The 12,863-nt window shown below is 39.8% G+C and overlaps 1 protein-coding gene across 3 annotated transcripts in view; it reads right to left on the minus strand.

Moving 5' to 3' along the window:
- The window catches only part of Agtr1 (angiotensin II receptor type 1), a 42,912-nt gene extending 36,018 nt beyond the window's left edge, over positions 1–6,894 (minus strand). Inside the window, exon 1 of one of the 3 annotated variants that reach the window (XM_046431898.2) lies at positions 6,546–6,894. The gene's annotated coding sequence lies outside the window, so the exon portion shown is untranslated. The other 2 variants (XM_046431901.2, XM_046431902.2) reach the window with 2 other exon arrangements.
- Positions 6,895–12,863: the final 5,969 nt, after the last annotated feature.

Consider the following 12,863-nt stretch of genomic DNA (forward strand, 5'->3'; position numbering starts at 1 on the left):
AGATTTAGAAGCATATCAAAATGCATGGGAATCAGAAAAAAAGAAGCATTTGGGTCAAAATGTAGGGAAAATGATTAGTGATAAGATTGCAAATGTATGAAATTTACTAGAAGAAATTCTATGAGATTTTTCAGTCCGTTTAGGAAAAAAATGCTGGTGCAGATTATATGAAGCCACAACCACAAATGTTTGGGCTTGGTGAAACCAGTGGGATTCTAAATGGCCATTGGGAATGACCATTTGTACTTTTCCTTTGTCAGCACTATGATACTCTGTAAGATATCTCCTGGGTACTATTTCCCCTCTGCAGCCCTGACCATAGGGAATGAGAGTAGCCCTGGGTTGATTTTGCCCTAACCTGTAACTTAAAATTTAGACATTACGGTTAATGTCATTCAAATGTCTAGAGTTCTAGATCCAAGCAGCTGGTGAGATTCTGTCTCCCAGAGATGCACCTTCTTCATTGAGAAAGCCATAGCTCCTATTGGCACCCCTTTAAACTCAAACACAATCTTAGGGAACCCAGACTTAGCTCAGTCTTCTGACAAACAGCAATGAGCCCCTGTCAAAACAAGCGACATTTGGTGGGACCCATCTGACAACTGTCAATCTGCATGCACTGGGATCTATAGTTTAGGGACTAAATTATGTGGGGAGTCACTGGTTTCAAATAAGTCCCCACTTGCCTGGGGATAGTTTGCTTCCAAGCTATAGTCAACTCTGGTTTTATAAACCATGCTTGTGGTAAATAAGCATTTATATCAAAGACTGAAAAAGCAATACATATTTGAGTTGGAATCCTGAACAGTGTATCTAACTGGTTCAAAAGATAACATTTTTTTTTTTCTAACATCAAAACACCAAAAGTTCAACAGTGAATTACGGGAATATATCAAGAGTTAATTTTTGACATTATGTTATCTACTCCCTCCTTTCCCTCCTCCTCCCTCCTTCCGCCTCTTTCTTCCTTAAGCCATCAGGGTCTTGCTTAGGCTACTCAGGCTGGCCCTATACCCCTGGGCTCAAAGGATCTCCTCCCTTACCCTCCCAAGTTGATGGGACAACAGGTACAGCACCAAGCACAGCTATCATTTTTTTTTTAAAGCTTGATTGAAGTAAATGCTATATAACCCCTTCCCCACTCATACACACACATTAAGTGAATACATTTTGACAACTTTGGGTGGGCTTTCATAGTTTTAGTATTTTTTGGCCACCTAAAACAGGAGTTTCTAGAATTCTTCATTATCACACTTAAATACAATTGATCTTAATTTTCAGATGAAGAAAATGGGACCAGATTTCAATTATAACTTTGAATAAAATTTCAAACAATTCAAAAGTAGGCAGCATAGTTTCGAGCAGTGCAGGCAGGAGCAAGCTTAGGGGCTTTGGGATCACAATGCCTGTGTTTGAATCTCAACTCTCTCGGTTACCACATCTGGGTGAGCTAGTTTCCCCACCATTACTCAGTACCACAACCTATAAAATGGGGATACAGTAGTGATTCTCTCGTAGGATTGTTATGAAGATTAAGTCAAAGACCACATTTTAAAACTGGACACTGCATTTGATACACGATATGAGCTCAAGAAATGTTAGCTTTATTAACATGTGGGTTGGTTACAAGGCCAAGAAAATTACTTCTAGGTAATCATTTTAAACAAGCCTGTGCATGGGGCTTCTCTAACTTTCATGTGTTTTTGAATCTCTTGGGGCTCTTGAAAAATACAGATTCTTATTCAGGGGGTCTGGATAACATCTGAGAGTCAGAATTTCTAACAACCTCTCAGGTGATTCTGAGGATGCCACTCTGTGGACTGCAATACCTGAGGTCACTGTGGAGGGTTGGTTGCTCCTCGTTTGCCATCATGGGACTCCACAAGGAGAAAGGAGGAGGGGTAAGAAGGAAGGTATGGAAGAGGTACATAGCTTTAATTAGCTTCCTAGGTATGTCTGGTGGTCTTTCTTTAGTCAAAGTCTCTCAACAACTACAGAACCACTGGTTTGGCATTTCAACCTTTTATTATTTTTTAATGTTTCCTTTTCTTAGTCTTTACTTTCTTCTTGACACTGCTACTTCAGATTGAAAAATGGTATTAGCACCGGGTTCCCCAGTTAGTAAGACTGAAGCATGGCTTTCATTTTATTGTAAGTAAGAGGACAATACACCTAGATGAGATTAGACAAATAGCCTCTAACATTTCTCTTCTAAAATGTAGGGATCTGAAAATACCTTTAACATTTTCTTTAGCATTAACTGAAAACATCAACCAACCAGCAAGGAAGCAACTTGTGAAGTGTTAACTAACAGAACTTAAGAACACACTGGATGTGCTCCGAGCTGTTAAAGAGCCAATAATTACACTACAGGAATGACTGGAACCCAATGAAGCAACCTCCTGGTTTGGGAGGCAGGACAGAAGGAGGGGCCATTTTTAAATGTCTGGCCTTTCTAAATACCTGCTCAGCTTCACCAACACTTCTCTCTCTGGCAAAGACCATTTTGATACTTTATGTGTCCTTAGGGCCTAATAGTTCAGGTTGGTAGTATTCCCTCTGCAAGAAGCTGCTACTGTTGTTGATACATTTCACAGACATAAATTTTCACTTTCCAAAGCAGATAAGAAGAGCTTTGATTAATACAAGATGAGAAAATATCGCAAGAAACGGAGGGAGTGAATTAAGCCATCAGAAATTCTCTTTAAGAGCACACAGCCATAGATGCATTTTCCAATATTCTTCCTCTGCATTTAACCAGAGGACTTAGATCTATTGATCTAAATAAGATTTTATACCATTTGGCAAAGATCAAGGCATTTTATATGCATATAAAATTAATAAGAAACCACTTAGAAGTTGATCCAAGTCAAAGGGTTATTAATTTCATGATTTTAAATTTTAAGCACATCTAGAGCTCGAACTTGAAATAGGAAAGAACTTCGTGATCATGAAAAACAAAGCGAACTCATTGCTGACCCATTTTCTAAACTTTTAAATGTCAGAAAAAAGTAATCAATTGTGAGAATAGCAACACAATAGAAAATATTGGGTATGAGAAGGACACTCTGACAATCACTAACAGATTCTAGACATTAATTTCTACTAAAGATGTTCAGATGATACACCTATTGAGGAACCAAACAAATCAAACAAAACCAAAAGCAAACCCTTCCCAATTCATCTGGAAGAATAATGTCAAATGAAGCAATCTTGCAGCATTTGCACTATATTATCAATTCTCTGTTAGCAAAATATTTTGAAAGACAGTTTTAGTTTTCATATGCAAGGAATTTTTCCCCCTCATGAACATCTGCTATGAAAAGAAATTAAACTTGGATAGCAAATCTTTAATGTTAAAGGTAGCAGTTACATTCACTTATCATTTCCATGACCAGTCTAAACAGATACTTAGTTTTCTATTGACATTAGACTTAGGACTAGCTAATAAAATGTGGAAAATGTATAGCTCTTTAGAATATATATATATAGGCTGTGATTGAAACACTGTGATTTAGAACTCTACTAGGATAATGATAGTTACTTGCCAAATCAGTTAAATATTACTTCAAATCTCTATAGGTACTCCCTGATTTAAGATGATTTTACATGTTAAGTGATTGTTTTTTTGGAAGCTAAAAATCATTATCACGAATAAGATAAAACGTGATGGCTAAACTTAGGATATAAATTGAACATAATTTATCAGAGATAGAGCATATTACTTGAATAAGCACCTACATGAAATGAAATGCAAGTCATGTTAATCCAATTACTTGGGGTAATTTGGAAAGAAAACTCTTAGAACTTTTTGAAGGAAAATCATAGCACTTTTCTGTGGTGATGCATTGAAAAGATGACTTCTCCAGTTTGATAAACATAAGAAAAAAGTGTTCCTAATCTGGGCTCGGATACTTCTTCACATCTGCTGCTCCAGGCCCACATTTGACTATTGCCATAGGGTACCCTTGAAGTAGCTGCTTAATCTTTACATTGGATATACATTTCTAAGCAAAATTCTTAATTTACTAGCCTGCTTGGGAGCATCTTTGGAGTTCCCCATTTATGACTGGGTAGGAAGAGGAGTAGATAAACCCCAAGGGTGAAGCATAGGCAGCTGACACATGTAGATGTAACGGGATTCTATTCCTGGAACAGGTTTGACAGCAAAATACAGCAACTCTCAGTTATCTGCTTGAACAGGGCACTGTGACAGCAAAGAAGAGCTATGTATCATGTATCATGCATTTAAACTGTGAGTTTCAAATTCCTCCTCAATTAGGTATTTTACCTGGGCTTCAATTAAGGAGCAGATTATACTTTCCTCATTTCCCTTCTAGAATTCATTGCTATTAATTAGCCTAAAGTGACAAGAGTAATAAGTTGCAGCAACAACAAAACAAACTAAAACAAAATTATAAACATATATTCACACAATTCCATTCTAAACTAGGAAGATGGCAAAGAAAATTTAGATAACCTGGACAGTCCACAACTGGTACTTTTTTGAACATGACCCAGGGGAATAGAGAGAGAGGAAAGATTTAAGCTCAGAGCTATTCCGGAGCAACAGTGACCAAGAGACGTTCTGTACATCTCAGGAGGGCCATCAGTAGGGCCAGGGGAAGAAAATCTGTTATCTGTTTTCTTCCAAGTAAGATGATGGGCAGTTGATTCTGTTTATGGTCAAAGAAGAGCAGAACCAGAATTTAAGGCCTCAGGATGAGAACAGAGAACAATGAAGTCAAGGGGGGGGGGGGGATAAAAGGACCCAGAATAGTAACAGTTTTGAAACTAATTATCACGAAATTTTAGCAAGTTGGGCTCCTCCCTGAACCCTAAGCTACCTTACAGGAACTGCCAACCATAATTTAGGAAATGGACACTTGGACTCATCACTGGACACTTAATGTTTGTCCAGATCAGAAAATTTAGCAGGGTAGTTTTTTTCAGGCTTTTATTTTTTAAGCAACAACCAAGAAACTAAAAGACTCAAGAGCTTTTATCACTGGAGGGAAACTTATGGGCAGAGACCTAATGTTCACAGTTGTTATATGGCACTCAGCTAGTTGAACAGCGAGTGAACAGCTAGTTCCTAGTCCCTTTTCCCTGTGCTTCTCTGTCCTGCACTGCTGCCAGGAAGAGTGGTGGAGAGAAAGAGGGTCCCAGGCCAACATCAAGAGGCATCCATCGCAGACCAAGGGGGGATTATCTACATGGGGCCTTTACAGCTAGGGAAACACTACAGAAGATATATATATATATATATATATATATATATATATATATATATATATATATATATATATTTTTTTTTTTTTTTTTGTTGTTATTTGTTTTTTTAACCCAGGGTACATACTAGGCAAGCAGTCTACCACTGAGCTATACTCCCAGATCCCAAGGTTTCAGTTTTAGAGAAGATCATAAAAGGGTTAAAGCTTGTGCTAAGATAAACACCTGGGGCCATAGACCCCTCTGGTGGTAATTGCCAAGAGAATCTTGTTAAGGGGAGGAAGCACCTTCAAGAGGACACAGTTGCTCAATATTTATAAACAAGAACCCTAGGGTGTGGGGCTTCTCGCCTCCCTCCCTGTTACTCTCTCTTCCCAGAATGACACAGGAAATAAATGTAGCCAAGTTCCAAAAGTGACCCCAGGGGAAAGCAAGCACCCAAACTTACACTGAGAAGCAAGTAGAGTTTTGATACTTAATGAGGTCATTAGCGAACAAAGATTAGGTAAAGAGATGGCCCCCAGGGAAGAGTCAATGGCCAGGTCTCTCTAGAGGCTGCCCAAAGAAAATGTGAGAGAGACACTCTGGGTTAGATTTGTTGAGCTCTTTGAAGACCACAGCAGGCTGACCACAGCAGGCTGCAGAAGTGGACATTGAGGAGAACTGGAAAACGGGGTGTTAGTGGAGCAGAGGACCCCACAATAGGCCCTGGATACAGAAATCCGTCTTTCACTAAAATCCAGCCTTAGTTACAAAAGCGCACAGGTCAGGGTTGTGGGGGCGTGGAGAAGCCCTGCTCCCTTGCTCCCTATTTGATGACTCTCCTGAGAGCACCAGCGGGTTGGCGCCGGTGGGGACTGTGTCCAAGGACACTTACCCATGGTAGGGATTGCTGGGACTGGGGAAGGCCAGATGAGCGGTGCGGGGACATTGCCTGGGAAGAAGAGGTTTAGGTAGAGAACACTTAACTTTACCTTAACAGCGCACAACTTTCAAAAGGATCGCCCGCGGGGTCACGCAGGCCTGCCACTCAGCTCTCAGTTAAAGACTAATCTAAACGCCTCCAAGAAAGTTGACTCCGTTGCCTCCCGTTTCTGCTGAATTCTAGCCTGTACTCGCCAAAGCTAGGTCAAAACCAAATGAAATCCTTTTGGAAAGCGCTTGGCCTCCGGTGCCAGAAGCCCCTCACCTGACCTGGGGACCCGCGGCTGGCGCCGGGGTGCGCGCTGAAGGGAAGTGTGGTGGCTCTCCTGGGTCTCTGGGAGCCTCCCAGCGCGGCATCCGGAGTTAACCCAGGGTGACATGAAACTTACCACTCCCGCCCCTGCAGTCCCCAAGCAGGCCAGGAGGTCAGGGGCACTCGCAGTCCGGGGCGCTGCGCCAAGTCCAGCGCGAGCTGGCTACAAAGGTGCGGGGCTCCCACCGTCCCAGCGTCCGGGCTGTGCGCCTTCACTCGCTGAGACAGCCGATGGCCATCGATCGATCGTCACCAAGGCCGGGCAGAGCTGCCAGCTCTGTACCCGTCCAGACGTCTTGTCACTGGCTACTGCCTGGGGTCCAGCTGTTAGGCTCTCTAATCAGCCGCGAAGAGTCCGTTCCAAATTTATAGCAAGGGGTGTTGTTGCTCTGTGGGTTCCAGAGACCAGACTGTTTTGCGTTCCCTCCTCCGCCCCGCCCCAGGAGACCCTCCCGGGCCAACCCCGCCCTCTCCAGATTCTGACGGCATCGGGGATGATGCCACAGGCGTCCCCTGTCATCTACCGCAATCGCGATCCCCGATCCGCTGGCGCACCTGCCCTGGAATCCAGGGTCTCAGGGTGAGGGGTCTCCAAGGGCTGGGGGTAAACTCGGTTTCCACGGAGATAAATATTCTCTCTCTCTCTCTCTCTCTCTCTCTCTCTCTCTCTCTCTCTCTCTCTCTCTCTCTCTCATCTTGGAAAATTGTTAAGGAAGAATTAGGGAACTTCCTTGTCTTTCCTGTGAGTAACTCAAAATTTGACAATACTGGTGTGGATCATGGATCACAGAGATTTATTTCAGAGTTATAAAATGAAACGGTGGATTTTCATTTCCTCATTGGACACACTCCCCGAGTAGCATGTTTTAATATAAAAATAGACAAAGATATTAAATGAAATATCACTAAATATTTGCCAACAAGTTAATATCAAGTCTTCACAAAGTCTTACAAAAAAATAAATAAATAAAAAAGAAGGGTAAGGAATATATCCTATTGTATGTCATGAGGGCAGTACTACTCTTGGACCCAAACCAGATGAAGACATCACAACAAATAAACAAAATGCTACAGGCTCTTATCATTTTTTATGGATGCAAACTTAAAAATCCTCTATGAAATACTGAGAATTAGAATTCAGTAATATATAAAAAGGACTATATACCAAGTGAGATTTATTCCAGGAAAAAAAGATTAGTTTACCAAAAATGAATTAGTATGATAAACCATATCAATACAATAAAGGACAAAACTTGTATCATCACATCAATAAGATAAAATAAAAAAGCATTTTTGCTTAGTGCCTTGCTGCGGCTGAGGCTGACTTTGAACTCATTCCTCCTGCCTCAGCCTCCCGCAGCATTGCTGGGATTACAGGCATGTGCTACGATAACCAGAGCAAAAAAAAAAAAAAAGACATGAAAGGCATTCAGATAAGAAACAAAGCAAAATTATTTGTGTTTGTACATGACATGATGTTGCAATTAGAAAACTCTAAGCAACCAAGACAACAAAACAAAACAGAAAAATAGCCGTGACTTTAGAGCTAATAAATAAGCAAGGTTTCAGAATATAAGATCAATACAGAAAAATCAGTGGTATTTCTATACACTAGCAATGAACAATCAAAAAATGAAATGAAGGAAACAATCCCATGTATAATAGACCAAGAAAATAAAAGTGCTTAGGAATAAATTTAACAAAAAGGATAGAAGTAGCTGGGAATGTAGCTCAGTGGTACATAGTGAACTTATGTATACATTGAACATAGGCAAGGCCCTAAATTCAGTCCCCAGTTCTAAACAACAACAACACACAATGTACAAAATACGTACCTCACACCATGTATGAAAAGCGTTGTTGAAATGGATAATATTAGATCTAAATAAATGGAAATGACATTCCATTTTCACATATTGGAAGATTTAATATTATAAAAGTGTGGTTACCCCAAATGATCTACACAATCCAAAACAAAATTTTTAGTTTTTCATTTTTAAATTTTTTTTTACACAAGTTGGCAAGGTTGTCCTAAATTTCATGGGATAGTGCAAGCCACAGAAGAAAAGTGAAAATAATTCGAGTAAAGAACAAATTTAGAGGATTCACACTTCCCAGCTTCAGAGTTCACTACAAAGCTACAATAACCAAGTCAGTGTTGGTACTGACATTGGGATCTAGACATTAAAAAAAAAAAAGAATATAGAGTCGAGCACATAAACTAACATTAAATAGCAGAATTAAAAAAAATAGTGGTATCAGAACAACTGAAAGAATGAAATTCTTTGAAAGAATGAAGTTAGATCTCTTGCAACATACATAAAAATGAATTCAAAGTGGATCATAGACCTAAATGTCAGAACTAAAATTATAAACTCTTAATAGAAAGCATAGGAATAAATCTTTGTGACCTTGGATTATGCTAGTCTTTTCAGATATACAGCAAAAACTATACCTTGATTTAATGATCGTTGAGGATTAAGTGTAAGAAACAGAAGGAAAATAGGTGTTGGGTTTCATCAATACTAAAAGCTTCTGTACTTCAATAGGTAATAACAAAGTTCAAAGGAAAAACCCACAGAATATAAGAAGATATTTGCAAATAATACATCTGATAAGAACTTGCATTCAGAACATACAAAAATTTTTTCAACTCAATAGTAGCAACAACATAAATAATCAGTAGAAAGATATGTAAAAATCTGATTAGACATTTCTCCAAAGAAGATAGATAAAAGGACAACGAGCACATAAAAAGACTCAATATCATTAGCCATCAGAACAATGAGATCAAAACTACAATGAGATACCGCTTTGTGCAGACTGGGATGGCTAAAGTACTTGGCAGGATGTGGAGAAATTGGAGCTCACATATACTGTTGGTGGAAATCAAAAATGGTGTAACCCCTTTGGAAAACACTCTGACAACCTCTCAAAGTTTAAGCACAGAGTTGCCATATCGCTCAGCAATTCCATTCCGACAGAAATACCCTTGAGAAATGAAATTGTAAGCCTTCACAAAAACATACATATGAAAATTCATAGCACCATTCTTCATAATAACCTCAAGGCAGAAACTAATCAGAATAGACAGAATGTGAAATGTCCATACCACAGAATTTTACTTGGCGATAAAAGATATAAGTACTTGTTAGGACCTGGATGAACCTTGAAAACATCGCCCTAAATCAAAGAAACCGGTCACAAAAGACTACCATGTGAATGATTCCATGTAGGTGAAATGTCCAGGAAAGGCATTTTGTAGAATGGAGATGATTTTAACGCATGTGTAGATTAGAATTTTGTTTGCCTAGGACTGAGGATGAGAGGGTAGGAGGGAATGGTGATGACTGCTAGTGAGTTCAGGGTTTCTTCTTGGGGTGATGAAAATATGTTAGGTTTTGTGGTGGATGCCCAATTTAACAAATAGACTAAAACCCTTTGAACTGTACACTTTGAGTGGCTGGATTGTATGTGGACTACACATGAATAAAAATTTTTACAAATGTAAACTATGAAATCTGTGTAGAGAAGTCAAGGCATGGATTTCTGACTTTGGTATCTTGCTTCCAAGTTTCTGCAGACAGCAGGGGAGCTCAGTCCCAGCCACCACTCCTTCTCTGCAATGGCAGACAACTCTAATCATTGAGCATATAATGAACACAGATTTCTGCAGTAAGACTGGGTCATAATGCAAAGCTGAGGAAGTCATGATCCCTGGGCCCTAGCAGTGCTGACCCAGGAAGGGACAGCATTATCTTCTCCACTAGACTGAGCCTCTGGGACAGGGCTGGGCTTGAACAGTTTATCCCTTTGGCATCTAGCACAGTGTAAGACTACCTCGCCCCTGGGGCATAGTAAGGCAAGGGACTTTCAGAGAGAGCAGTTTGAAGATAAAAGAGAAAGGGTAAGGTACAGTGAGATTCTAGAACTTTTTGTAGGATTCTGGCTACTTTTCTTCTTCTTTCCTTCAGCCCCGATTCCCAAGCTTGAGCAGCTCCTATTTTAAATTGACAACACTGCCTTGGAGGTGACACCCCATGCCTATCAGAAGTCAAAAATGTGAATGGCTGATAATACATTTTTATGTTATGTAACACCTTCCTGTGACTAGCAGCTTTCTCTTGCCTCTCCTGACATATTTATTTAGCAAATGTTTATTGAGCTTCTTTGTGTTTTCTGCTCTGCTAAGTGATGGGAAAACAGATAAAAACTTTGGTTTTATCTTCCTCTTGCAGGAGGAGTGGGCTGGAGGAAGAAGCCTGGGAACCCCTGGTTGGGTGGTCCATGTACCAGGACTGTGGGTGGAGAGAAGAGATCCTGAATATCTACCTCTTCTGTTTGGTGTCAAGCTTCTCCTAAGTATGCATTGATTGTTCTGCTCAAGGCTCACAGACCCTCTTGGAGACTGACTTCAGAGCATCAGAGATGTTTGGGACCGTTTACCAATACGGCTTTTGTAGAAAAGCCAGAAAGTGGATGACAAGCAGCATTCAGTGTCTGAGGATGTAAATAGGAAATGTCTCTGTGGTCATGGTCTAAGTTTCAGGAGTGGTTGTATTTTTGAATCTATTTAATTCTGTGAATCATTAACCATAGTCACTCCTGCACTAAATTCCAACTTAGTTTGAGAACTGATTATAGTTTTGAGAGCTGGAGATTTCTTAGAGAGTTAGTGCTGCGTTGGAGGAATCTTCCAAAAGGGTGGGGTTTGTTCCCAGGGATATTATGGCAACAGAAGGAAACAGATGAGAAAGAAAAGCTTCCAAGAAATCATCATTACTGTGATGAATTGGCCCAACAAAGCTGTAGCTAAAACTCTGGGTTTTTCTATGATAAGTCAAGCATACCTAATCTGAAAATCCAGAATCTGAAATGCTCCAAAATCTGGTACTTTTTGATGTGATAACACGTGAAATTTCTTCAACATGAAACTTTCATGTGCAAAAGGTATTAAAAATCTTGTCTAGAATTATGTTCTAGCTAGGTGAGGTGCATATGAGATATAAATGAATTTCCTGTTCAGATTTGAGTCTCATCCCCAAGATATTTCATTATGTATATAAAATATTCCAAAATTCAAACATTGGAAACACTTCTGGTCCAAATATTTCAGATAAGGGATACTCAAGCTATATAATTATAGATCAATTCTTTGGTAAAAAGATACTTAGAGTTGTGACCAGAGGCAGAGGTTTGAACCCCAATTCTGCTACTTATTAGTCCTGGATACTTGATATTGATTTTTAACACGTAGAGTGATTAATTCCTTAAATTTTTGCCACTGTTAAGAAAATGAGTATAAGCAAAAGTTCTAGATACTGTGCTTTGTACACAGTAAGTGCTTAATGGATCACAGCTATTTTTAGTGAGAAGCATGCAGTTTTTCATGCTATTCAGGGACATACTGGCTTGTTGATTATTTTAGTCAATTTTTTTTTTTGCTGCTGTGATTAAAAGACCTGACCAGAACAATTTTAGAGGAGGAAAAGTTTATTGGGGGGCTCACGGTTTCAGAGGTCTCAGTCCATAGACAGCTGGCTCCATTCCTCAGAGCTCAAAGTGATTGTGAACATCATGGGGGGAAGAGTGTGGCAGAGGGAAGCTGCTCATGTGATGATCAGGAAGCAGAGAGAAGTTCCACTCGCCAGAAACAAATATATACCCCAAAGCCACGCCTCCAATGGAGTCACTCCCCACCTGCCTCCAGTCACCTCTTAATTAAGCCCACCAGGGATTAATTCACTGATTGGGCTAAGGCTCTCACAATCCAGTCACTTCCCCTCTGAACCCATTGTCTCACATGTGAGCTTTTTGGGGGACACCTCACATCCAAACCATAACATTGATGCCATTACAAAATGAATAAAACTTGAAATCTTTCTGATTAATGTGTTTCTAGTATTTAAATTTTGAAATTCTGATATAAACAGAGTCCAGTTAATCTTGTTCCTTCTTTCTTTGCTTTCTGGTTGTGCCCTGTGAGGTGGAATCCAATGGCACTGTAATTATTTAGCTGGAAGTGTGAACCCAACTGAAGAAGAAACCTGACCTGTAAATGCTAAAGGTGTAGAGGCATTCCCAGACCCTACTTGTGCTGAGGCCAGGGCTGTGGTCAGATTCTGGATCATCTGCAAATGACTCAACAGGACATGCAAAAGAAGGAATGCAATGCCTAATAAACATGAAAAAAGTTTAGTCTTTCCAACAATAAAAATGTAATTTAAAGCATGCTTTGTTATCTATAAAGTTAGCAAAGATGAAAAAGTAAAGATGATCACAGAGTTGAGTTTTTGCTGGGATGGGAGGAAGTCAGCTCTCTCATATATATTGTTGTTGGGTCCTCATGAATTGGGAAATCATTCTAAAGGCAATCATGGATGTATACAAAGAT

Source organism: Marmota monax, unplaced genomic scaffold, assembly GCF_021218885.2.
Source record: "Marmota monax isolate L192 unplaced genomic scaffold, Marmota_monax_Labrador192_F-V1.1 WCK01_AAM20220418_F8-fsc00022, whole genome shotgun sequence".
In the NCBI taxonomy this organism is placed as follows: domain Eukaryota; kingdom Metazoa; phylum Chordata; class Mammalia; order Rodentia; family Sciuridae; genus Marmota; species Marmota monax.